Source organism: Hyla sarda, chromosome 8 (genome assembly GCF_029499605.1).
Source record: "Hyla sarda isolate aHylSar1 chromosome 8, aHylSar1.hap1, whole genome shotgun sequence".
Classification (NCBI taxonomy): Eukaryota; Metazoa; Chordata; class Amphibia; order Anura; family Hylidae; genus Hyla; species Hyla sarda.
In genome coordinates this window covers 198279167-198290025 of record NC_079196.1, presented here as the reverse complement: position 1 = coordinate 198290025, position 10859 = coordinate 198279167, and positions in this window count along the sequence as shown.

Here is a 10859-nt window from a genome sequence, read left to right as displayed (position 1 = left end):
GAAATCATGATTCTGTACAGTCACCAAGATAAAAGTTTAGCTGCCATATAGACATATTTTGTAGATCACAGGGATGGATTTATACTCAAAGACTGGTTTGGTTATGCTACCAAGTATACAAACATGAATGAACATGCACATACTGTAAATGCATATACACATAGACCAGTTTTTCCCAATCCGCGTGCCTCCAGCTGTTGCAAAACTACAACTTCCAGCATGCCCGGCTGTCCGGGCATGCTGGGAGTTGTAGTTTTGCAACAGCTGGAGGCACACAGGTTGGGAAACACTGACATAGACAATGTCAACTCAGTAGCGGAACGCCCATCCACTATTGAGTTGACATTGTCTATGTCAGTGTTTCCCAACCTGTGTGCCTCCAGCTGTTGCAAATATATGTGCAGGATTCTGCACCGAGATCGCAGCGGACCAATCCTTTGGATAATGTATAAGATGTATAAAGCTGGAGTACCTCTTTAACTATACAACATCTATGTCACCAGTGACGTTTTCATCATGGTTTTTGCAACATTTCCAAGCATGTTTTTTTTATGTAAAAAAAAAAAAATTGCACCACATTAAATTCTAAGGATGCAAAGCACCTTGAGGAAGGGGACGGGGGGGACGGGGGGACAGACGGATGGGGGGGGGGGGGGGTCTGTGAATGAGATGCTCTTTTTTTCCTGGCAGAGTTCTATTATCAGTGGGCAGTGTGATTTGCAGACACCCTGCTATAACACGATACTGTGTAAAGCATCTGTATCCCCTAACTGACAGGGACTTGGCTTTACTACTTGTTCAGATGGCAAGGAGAATGTATTTAATGTTTGCCTACCCAAGTTCCTGGAAGTATCATCCATAACTTTTTTTTATTTTCACGTCTACACGGCTGTATCTTATTTTTTGCGAAACATTGCATGTGCAATTTTCTATACACATATTATATACAAGTGCTTAACCCCTTAAGGACTCAGGGTTTTTCAGTTTTTGCACTTTCGTTTTCAAATCATAACCCTTTCAATTTTCCACCTAAAAATCCATATTATGACTTATTTTTTGCGTCGCCAATTCTACTTTCCAGTGACATCAGTCATTTTACCCATAAATGCACGGCGAAACGGAAAAAAAAATCATTGTGCGACAAAAATCGAAAAAAAAACGCCATTTTGTAACTTTTGGGGGCTTCCGTTTCTACGCAGTGCATATTTCGGTAAAAATTACACCTTATCATTATTCTGTAGGTCCATACGGTTAAAATGATACCCTACTTATATAGGTTTGATTTTGTCGCACTTCTGGAAAAAATCATAACTACATGCAGGAAAATTTATACGTTTAAAAATGTCATCTTCTGACCCCTATAACTTTTTTATTTTTCCACGTACGGGGCGGTATGAGGACTCATTTTTTGCGCCGTGATCTGAAGTTTTTATCGGTATGATTTTTGTTTTGATCGGACTTTTTGATCACTTTTTATTCATTTTTTAATGTTATAAAAAGTTACCAAAATACGCTTTTTTGGACTTTGGAATTTTTTTGTGCGTACCCCATTGACCGTAGGGCTTAATTAATTATATAATTTTATAGTTCGGACATTTACGCACGCGGCGATACCACATATGTTTATTTATTTTTTATTTTTTTACACTGTTTTATTTTTTTTTATGGGAAAAGGGGGGTGATTCAAACTTTTATTAGGGGAGGGGTTAAATGACCTTTATTAACACTTTTTTTTTGCAGTGTTATAGGTCCCATAAGGACCTATAACACTGCACACACTGATCTCCTATGCTGATCACTGGCGTGTATTAACACGCCTGTGATCAGCATTATCGGCGCTTGACTGCTCCTGCCTGGATCTCAGGCACGGAGCAGTCATTCGTCGATCGGACACCGAGGAGGCAGGTAAGAGCCCTCCCGGTCTCCGATCAGCTGTTCGGGATGCCGCGATTTCACCGCGGCGGTCCCGAACAGCCCGACTGAGCAGCCGGGATACTTTCAGTTTCACTTTAGAAGCGGCGGTCAGCTTTGACCGCCGCTTCTAAAGGGTTAATACCGCACATCGCCGCGATCGGCGATGTGTGGTATTAGCCGCGGGTCCCGGCCGTTGATTAGCGCCGGGACCGACGCGATATGTCCTGCGTCGTTAAGGGGTTAAAGGGGTTATCCATCAGAAGGTGATTTTAGTCCTTACCTGCCAGGGGGACACGTCTGGCACTGCATGATTTGAGTCCCTGGTGGCATAAGGTGTTACTGATGGTAGCCTCTGTTACTTTGGTCCCAGCTCTCCTCAGGTCATTCACTAGATTCCCACTGTGGGGTTCTGATATTTTTGCTCACCGTTCTTGTGATCATGATACCACAGGGTGAGATCTTGTGTGGAGCCCTAGATCGAGGTAGATTATTAGTGGTCTTGTATGTCTTCCATTTTCTAATAATTGCTCCCACAGTTGATTTCTTCACACCAAGCTGCTTGGCTATTGCAGATTTTGTCTTCCCAGCCTGGTGCAGGCCTACTATTTTGTTTCTGGTGTCCTTCGACAGCTCTTTGGTCTTGGCCATAGTGGAGTTTGGAGTGTGACTGTTTGAGGTTGTGGACAGGTGTCTTTTATACTGATAACAAGTTCAAACAGGAGCCATTAATACAGGTAACGAGTGGAGGACAGAGGAAACTGTTATAGAAGAAGTTACAAGTCTGTAAGAGCCAGAAATCCTGCTCATTTGTAGGTGACCAAATACTTATTTTCCACCATAATTTGCAAATAAATTCTTTAAGAATTAGACAATGTGATTTTATGGATTTTTTTTCTCATTATGTCCCTCATAGTTGAGGTATACCTATGATGACAATTACAGGCCTCTCATCTTTTTAAGTGGGAGAAGTTGCACAATTGGTGGCTCTACTTTTTTGCCAAACTGTATGTCTGCCTCAATTTGTCTTCATCTACCCAGTATACCCGTGATCCCCAACCTAGTCCCCCAGGCCCACCAACATTCTGGGTTGGGGATCACTGCAGTATACTATACAACATTTATGTTACTAGTGCTGTTTCTTGCACTTTTTCTTTTTTTTCCCCCTTTTAAAGAGTATCTGTCATAAGACCATTTTTATTAAACTAACTCAGATTATATTCCCTTACTACTCCTAACACCCCTCCTGCCCGTAAAAAAAACCCTGTATCATACCTTTCCCCTTGTTCACATAGTGTGAGCTCCCGGCAGGAGAAATTGGGCGTTCCCCAGTAGGCGCGACATCACTGAAGCCTGCGAGAGCTGTGACTCATCATGCCCCGCACGCACTTCCTGAGTTTGGTCTCCTGCCAGGCCGGGAGGAGACCAAACTTACTGTCTGACCTGCGCAGGGAACAGAACAGAGCCACCTAGTGGCCATTTCTTCAATCACATTAAAAACATATAAAGGTTGACATTTTTAACAGCAAGTAAATAGCAAAGTGTCTTATAATAACATAAGGAACAATATATAAAAATTTTAGTTTGGTGACAGGTACTCTTTAAATAGTTCCACAATAACACAGGACATTTGGGGGGGGGGGGGTCTGTGAATGAGAGGCTCTTTTTGCTGACAGAGTTCTGTTATCAGTGGGCAGTGTGATTTGCAGACACACAGATATACCACCATACTGTGTAAAGCATCTGTATGCCTCAAGCGTAATCCTTTTACTGATGAAAATTTGGCAGGTCTCCTTGTTTAGATGGGCAGAGAAATGTATTTTATTTTTGCCTTCCTAAATTCCTAGAACCTTTTTCTTGAATCTGAAGATGACATTGAGGAAGCTTGTATTGCTCCAGCAACATGGCACATCCCGTAGCAGTGTTTCCCAATCAGGGTGACTCCAGCTGTTGCAAAACTACAACTCCCAGCATGCCCGGACAGCCGAAGGCTGTCCGGGCAAGCTGGGAGTTGTAGTTTTGAAACAGCTGGAGGCACCCTGGTTGGGAAACGCTGTCCTACAGCTTGGTTATTTTCTAGAAATGAAATAACAACAATAGAGCCTTGGTCAATAGAAGCTTCTGTCGTTTTGTAGTCGCCTTACATGGCCACCAAAGAAAGTCAAGAAATAGCTCTTACTAGGAGGGAATTCTCTATATAGACACTTGGGCTAAAAACTAAGCAATATCGTTTTTTTTTTTCTATTTGTTTTACCTCAATTTAGTTATTTTAGGTGCCATCACTTTTCTTCCATACACATATGTGTTGTTAAAGGGGTATTCCAGGAAAAAAAACTTTTTCTTTGGATCAACTGGCTCCATAAATTTATTCAGATTTGTAAATTACTTCTATTAAAAAAATCGTAATCCTTCCAATAGTTATCAGCTGCTGAAGTTGAGTTGTTCTTTTCTGGCTCACAACAGTGCTCTCTGCTGACACCTCTGTCTGTCTCAGGAACTGTCTGGAGCATAAGAGGTTTGCTATAGGGATCCTCTCCTACTCTGGACAGTTCCCGAGACAGGTGTCATCAGAGAGCACATAGACAGAAAAGAACAACTCAACTTCAGTAGCTGATACGGACTGAAAGGATCAAGATTTTTTAATAGAAGTAATTTCCAAATCTGTTTAACTTTCTGGAGCCAGTTGATGCATAAAACAATTTTTTTTTTCTTGGATAATACCTTTAACTTTTAATATGGGTTACATTTAAAAAATGACCCTATTTGTAATTGATGATATTTATTAAAGGGGTTCTCCCTTGTTTATACAGTTTTTTTGTTATTATGTTTGTGTGTTATGTGTATATAAGTATGTGTTTTTTTATGTGTGTTGTGATTATATATAAATGGATTTTCTTACCTTTTGTGAAGATCCGGAAGCTGGCCCCTTTTTCTTCCAGCTGCTTGCTGTGTAACCTCGGCCTCCGCCATGTTGTGTTCGGTAAGTGGGATGTCGGGGGCTGTGTTCTTGCTTCTGTCCTTCCTATCTTCTGACGTCCGAGGCGAATCTTTTCTTCCTGTTTCTTCCGTGGCTCAGTGACGAATCTGCGGCCTCTTCCGGCGCATGCGTGTCACGCCGAGCGCTCCGGGTCTCGCTGCTTCCCCGGAGCGCTCGCGGCGTGCTTCTGTATGCAGCGCTCCGGTCGACACCGCTGACTGCGAGCGCTGCTTCCATGTTCTAGGAGGGGACGCGATCCGAGGTGCGGGACGTGCCCACCCTCGGATCGCGTCCCGTGTCTCTCACCCACCACGTCCTCCTTCACTGCCCTCCCGGTGCGCGCGGCCCTGCTCTCTAGGGCGCGCGCGCGCCGGCTCTATGAAATTTAAAGGGCCAGTGCACCACTAATTGGTGCCTGGCCCAATCAGTTCAAAACATATAAAAACCCACTTCCCTTTCCTGTCCTTGCCGGATCTTGTTGCCTTGTGCCCTGAGAAAGCGTTTAGTGTGTCCCAAGCCTGTGTACCTTGACCTTCTGCTGTTGCCCCTGACTACGAACCTCGCTGCCTGCCCTGACCTTCTGCTACGTCTGACCTCGCCTCTATCTAGTCCTTGTGTACCGCGCCAGTCTCAGCTGCCAGAGAGGTTGAGTCGCTACTGGGGAACACGACCTGGTAGTTACTGCCGCAGCAAGCCCATCCTGCTTTGCGGCAGGCTCTGGTGAACACCAGTAACTGCTTAGAACCGATTCCCCAGTACGGCCCACGTCATCGCCTCTCTGGTACAGGGGAACACCTCTAGTGTCTTCACCAGCCGCTAGTCCGGACCCTGACAATGCGCAGGTAGTTTGTTTTTGTTTTTTTACCAATAACGTTTTTTTTTTTATGATTGACAAACTGTCTGCGCATGCGCGAGTACGCAAGTGCTACGCTAACAGCTTAGCGTACGTTAGGCCTACGCTAATAGCATAGCTTCGCGCAAGCGCAGACAGTTTGTCAATTAGAGAAAAAAAACGTTATTGGTAAAAAAAAAACTACCTGCGCATGCGCCGGAAGAGTCCGCAGATTCGTCGCTGAGCTACGGAAGAAACAAGAAGAAAAGATTCACCTCGGACGTCAGAAGATAAGAAGAACAGAAGCAAGAACACACACCCCGACATCCCACTTACCAAACACAACATGGCGGAGGCCGAGGTTACACAGCAAGCCACTGGAAGAAAAAGGGGCCAGCTTCCGGATCTTCACAAAAGGTAAGAAAACACATATATACATAATCACAACACACATAAAAAAAAACACATACTTATACACACATAACACACAAACATAATAACAAAAAACAGTATAAACAAGGGAGAACCCCTTTAATAACCATAAATAATGTGTTCAATGTATAATACAGATTGTTACAATTTCAGGGAGAACAAATATTTCAATGTTAACTTCTTTGTTGTTCTCATTATGTAAAGGAGCCACTGAGCGGGTGTTTGATGTCACATCCCCAAACTCAGAAGCATTGGACAATGGGGATCGGAGGTAACAGAAAACCCTCTCATAGACAACAGTGCAGTCTGTGGTCACTGTTAGTGTTTCTGCTTCCCATATAGTGTTGAGCACCAATATTCATAATGCAAATTGTTATCGCGAATATCGACAGTTCGCGATTTTGCGAATATTTAGAATATAGTGCTATATATTTGTAATTAGGAAATTTTTATTAAAATTTTCCAATGTGAATTTTTGCATGGAAAAAAAAGTGAAGGAACATAGCGAATATGCGAATTTCAATCGTCAATCGTTTAATCGTCAATATATTGGCGAAATATCGCAAATTCGAATAAGGCCCCTGCCGCTCATCACTCTTCCTATATAGCAGGTCCTGAGTTTGAGACCCATCAGAGACCAGGTAAAAGATGTGGTAGATGAATAATTAAATGTATAGAGGTGTCCTCTATGTGCTGACCTCTCTCATAAAGGGGTATTACAGGGAACAAAAACTTTTTTTTTTATCTATAAACTGGCTCCAGAAAGTTAAACAGATTTGAAAATGACTTCTATTAAAAAATCTTAATCCTTCCAGTACTTATCAGCTGCTGAAGTTGAGTTGTTCTTTTCTGTCTCACAACAGTGCTCTCTGCTGACACCTCTGTCTGTCTCAGGAACTGTCTGGGGTAGGAGCAAATCCCCATAGCAATCCTCTAATGCTCCGGACAGTTCCTGAGACAGACAGATGCACGACTAACACAACCGCAGACTATACAAGAGAGTACAATACTGATAAAATGCAGTGATAGGCAAAATACATACAACTATTACATCAGGTGACCCCCCCTCCCCCCATGTGATTAAATTGTTTCTTTTTTCATCTATCTGCCTTCCACCACAACCACTTCTCCTGAAGACATTAGAGGTGACTTCCCAGAAATCTTTGGTCCCTTAATTCTGAAACCCATAATCATCTTCTATAGCAACATAAATTCAGACCCCAGACCAGATTCCTGTCACGATGCCGGCTGGCAGGTAGTGGACCCTCTGTGCCAGAGAGGGATTGGCGTGGACCGTGCTAGTGGACCGGTTCTAAGCCACTACTGGTTTTCACCAGAGCCCGCCGCAAAGCGGGATGGTCTTGCTGCGGCGGTAGTGACCAGGTCGTATCCACTAGCAACGGCTCACCTCTCTGGCTGCTGAAGATAGGCGCGGTACAAGGGAGTAGGCAGAAGCAAGGTCGGACGTAGCAGAAGGTCGGGGCAGGCAGCAAGGATCGTAGTCAGGGGCAACGGCAGAAGGTCTGGAAACACTGGCAAGGGACACACAAGGAACGCTTTCACTGGCACTAAGGCAACAAGATCCGGCAAGGGAGTGCAAGGGAAGTGAGGTAATAAAGGGAAGTGCACAGGTGATAACCCTAATTGGAACCACTGCGCCAATCAGCGGCGCAGTGGCCCTTTAAATCGCAGAGACCCGGCGCGCGCGCGCCCTAGGGAGCGGGGCCGCGCGCGCCGGGACAGAACAGACGGGGAGCGAGTCAGGTAGGGGAGCCGGGGTGCGCATCGCGAGCGGGCGCTACCCGCATCGCGAATCGCATCCCGGCTGACAGCAGGATCGCAGCGCCCCGGGTCAGAGGACGTGACCGGAGCGCTGCAGCGGAGGGGGAGAAGCGAGCGCTCCGGGGAGGAGCGGGAACCCGGAGCGCTCGGCGTAACAGTACCCCCCCCCTTGGGTCTCCCCCTCTTCTTGGAGCCTGAGAACCTGAGGAGCAGACTTTTGTCAAGGATGTTGTCCTCAGGTTCCCAGGATCTCTCTTCAGGACCACAACCCTCCCAGTCTACTAAAAAAAAATTTTTTCCTCTGACCTTTTTGGCAGCCAAAATCTCCTTGACCGAGAAGACGTCCGAGGAGCCGGAAACAGGAGTAGGAGGAACAGATTTGGGAGAAAAACGGTTGAGGATGAGTGGTTTGAGAAGAGAGACGTGAAAGGCATTAGGGATACGAAGAGAAGGAGGAAGAAGAAGTTTATAAGAGACAGGATTAATTTGAGACAAAATTTTGAAAGGACCAAGATAGCGTGGTCCCAACTTGTAGCTAGGGACACGGAAGCGGACATATTTAGCGGAGAGCCATACCTTGTCTCCAGGGGAAAAAACGGGGGGAGCTCTTCTTTTCTTATCCGCGAATCTCTTCATGCGTGAAGAAGCCTGTAAGAGAGAATTTTGGGTCTCTCTCCATATAATGGAAAGGTCACGAGAAATTTCATCCACAGCGGGCAGACCAGAGGGCAAGGGGGTAGGGAGGGGGGGAAGAGGGTGACGGCCGTACACCACGAAAAATGGGGATTTGGAGGAAGATTCAGAGACCCTGAAGTTATACGAGAATTCGGCCCATGGAAGGAGATCTGCCCAGTCATCCTGGCGGGAGGAAACAAAATGTCGCAAATAATCACCCAGGATCTGGTTAATTCTTTCTACTTGTCCATTGGACTGGGGATGATATGCAGAGGAAAAATTTAATTTAATCTTGAGTTGTTTACAGAGAGCTCTCCAGAATTTAGACACGAATTGGACCCCTCTATCCGAGACAATCTGCGTAGGCAACCCGTGAAGACGAAAAATGTGTACAAAAAATTGTTTAGCCAACTGAGGCGCAGAAGGAAGACCAGGAAGAGGGATGAAATGTGCCATTTTGGAGAATCGATCAACGACCACCCAAATAACGGTGTTGCCACGGGAAGGGGGTAAATCAGTAATAAAATCCATACCAATCAGAGACCAAGGCTGTTCGGGGACAGGCAGAGGATGAAGAAAACCAGCGGGCTTCTGGCGAGGAGTCTTATCCCGGGCACAGATAGTGCAGGCTCGCACAAAGTCCCCAACATCCGTCTCCAGAGTCGGCCACCAATAGAAGCGGGAGATGAGTTGCACAGATTTCTTGATGCCCGCATGACCTGCGAGATGGGAGGAGTGACCCCATTTGAGGATTCCGAGGCGTTGGCGTGGAGAAACAAAGGTCTTTCCTGGAGGAGTCTGCCTGATGGAGGCAGGAGAAGTGGAGATCAGGCAGTCAGGTGGAATGATGTGTTGCGGAGGGAGATCAACTTCTGAGGCATCCGAGGAACGAGAGAGAGCATCGGCCCTAATGTTCTTATCGGCAGGACGAAAGTGAATCTCAAAATTAAATCGGGCAAAGAACAGAGACCACCGGGCCTGGCGAGGATTCAGCCGTTGGGCCGACTGGAGGTAGGAGAGGTTCTTGTGGTCGGTGTAGATAATAACAGGAAATCTTGATCCCTCCAGCAGATGCCTCCATTCCTCAAGTGCTAATTTAATGGCTAGAAGCTCTCGATCCCCGATGGAGTAGTTCCTCTCCGCTGGAGAGAAGGTCCTAGAGAAAAAACCACAAGTGACAGCATGCCCGGAAGAATTTTTTTGTAGAAGAACAGCTCCAGCTCCTACTGAAGAGGCATCAACCTCCAATAGGAAGGGTTTGGAAGGGTCAGGTCTGGAGAGCACGGGAGCCGAAGAAAAGGCAGACTTGAGTCGCTTAAAGGAGTCCTCTGCTTGAGGAGGCCAAGACTTGGGATCAGCATTTTTCTTGGTTAAAGCCACGATAGGAGCCACAATGGTAGAAAAATGTGGAATAAATTGCCTGTAATAATTGGCGAAGCCCAAAAAGCGTTGGATAGCACGGAGTCCGGAGGGGCGTGGCCAATTTAAGACGGCAGAGAGTTTGTCTGGATCCATCTGTAGTCCCTGGCCAGAGACCAAATATCCTAGAAAAGGAAGAGATTGGCATTCAAACAGACATTTCTCAATCTTGGCATAGAGTTGGTTGTCACGAAGTCTCTGAAGAACCATACGGACATGCTGGCGGTGTTCTTCTAGATTGGCAGAAAAAATTAGGATATCGTCCAGATATACCACAACACAGGAGTATAACAGATCACGAAAAATTTCATTGACAAAGTCTTGGAAGACGGCAGGGGCATTGCACAGTCCAAAGGGCATGACCAGATACTCAAAGTGTCCATCTCTGGTGTTAAATGCCGTTTTCCACTCGTCCCCCTCTCTGATGCGGATGAGGTTATAGGCGCCTCTTAAGTCCAATTTAGTGAAGATGTGGGCACCTTGGAGGCGATCAAAGAGTTCAGAGATGAGGGGTAAGGGGTAGCGGTTCTTAACCGTGATTTTATTAAGACCGCGGTAGTCAATGCAAGGACGTAGGGAGCCATCTTTTTTGGACACAAAGAAAAATCCGGCTCCGGCAGGAGAGGAGGATTTACGGATAAAGCCCTTTTTTAGATTCTCCTGGACGTATTCGGACATGGCAAGAGTCTCTGGGGCAGAGAGAGGATAAATTCTGCCCCGGGGTGGAGTAGTACCCGGGAGGAGGTCGATAGGGCAATCATAAGGCCTGTGAGGAGGTAGAGTCTCAGCTTGTTTTTTGCAGAAAACATCCGCGAAGTCCATATAGGCCTT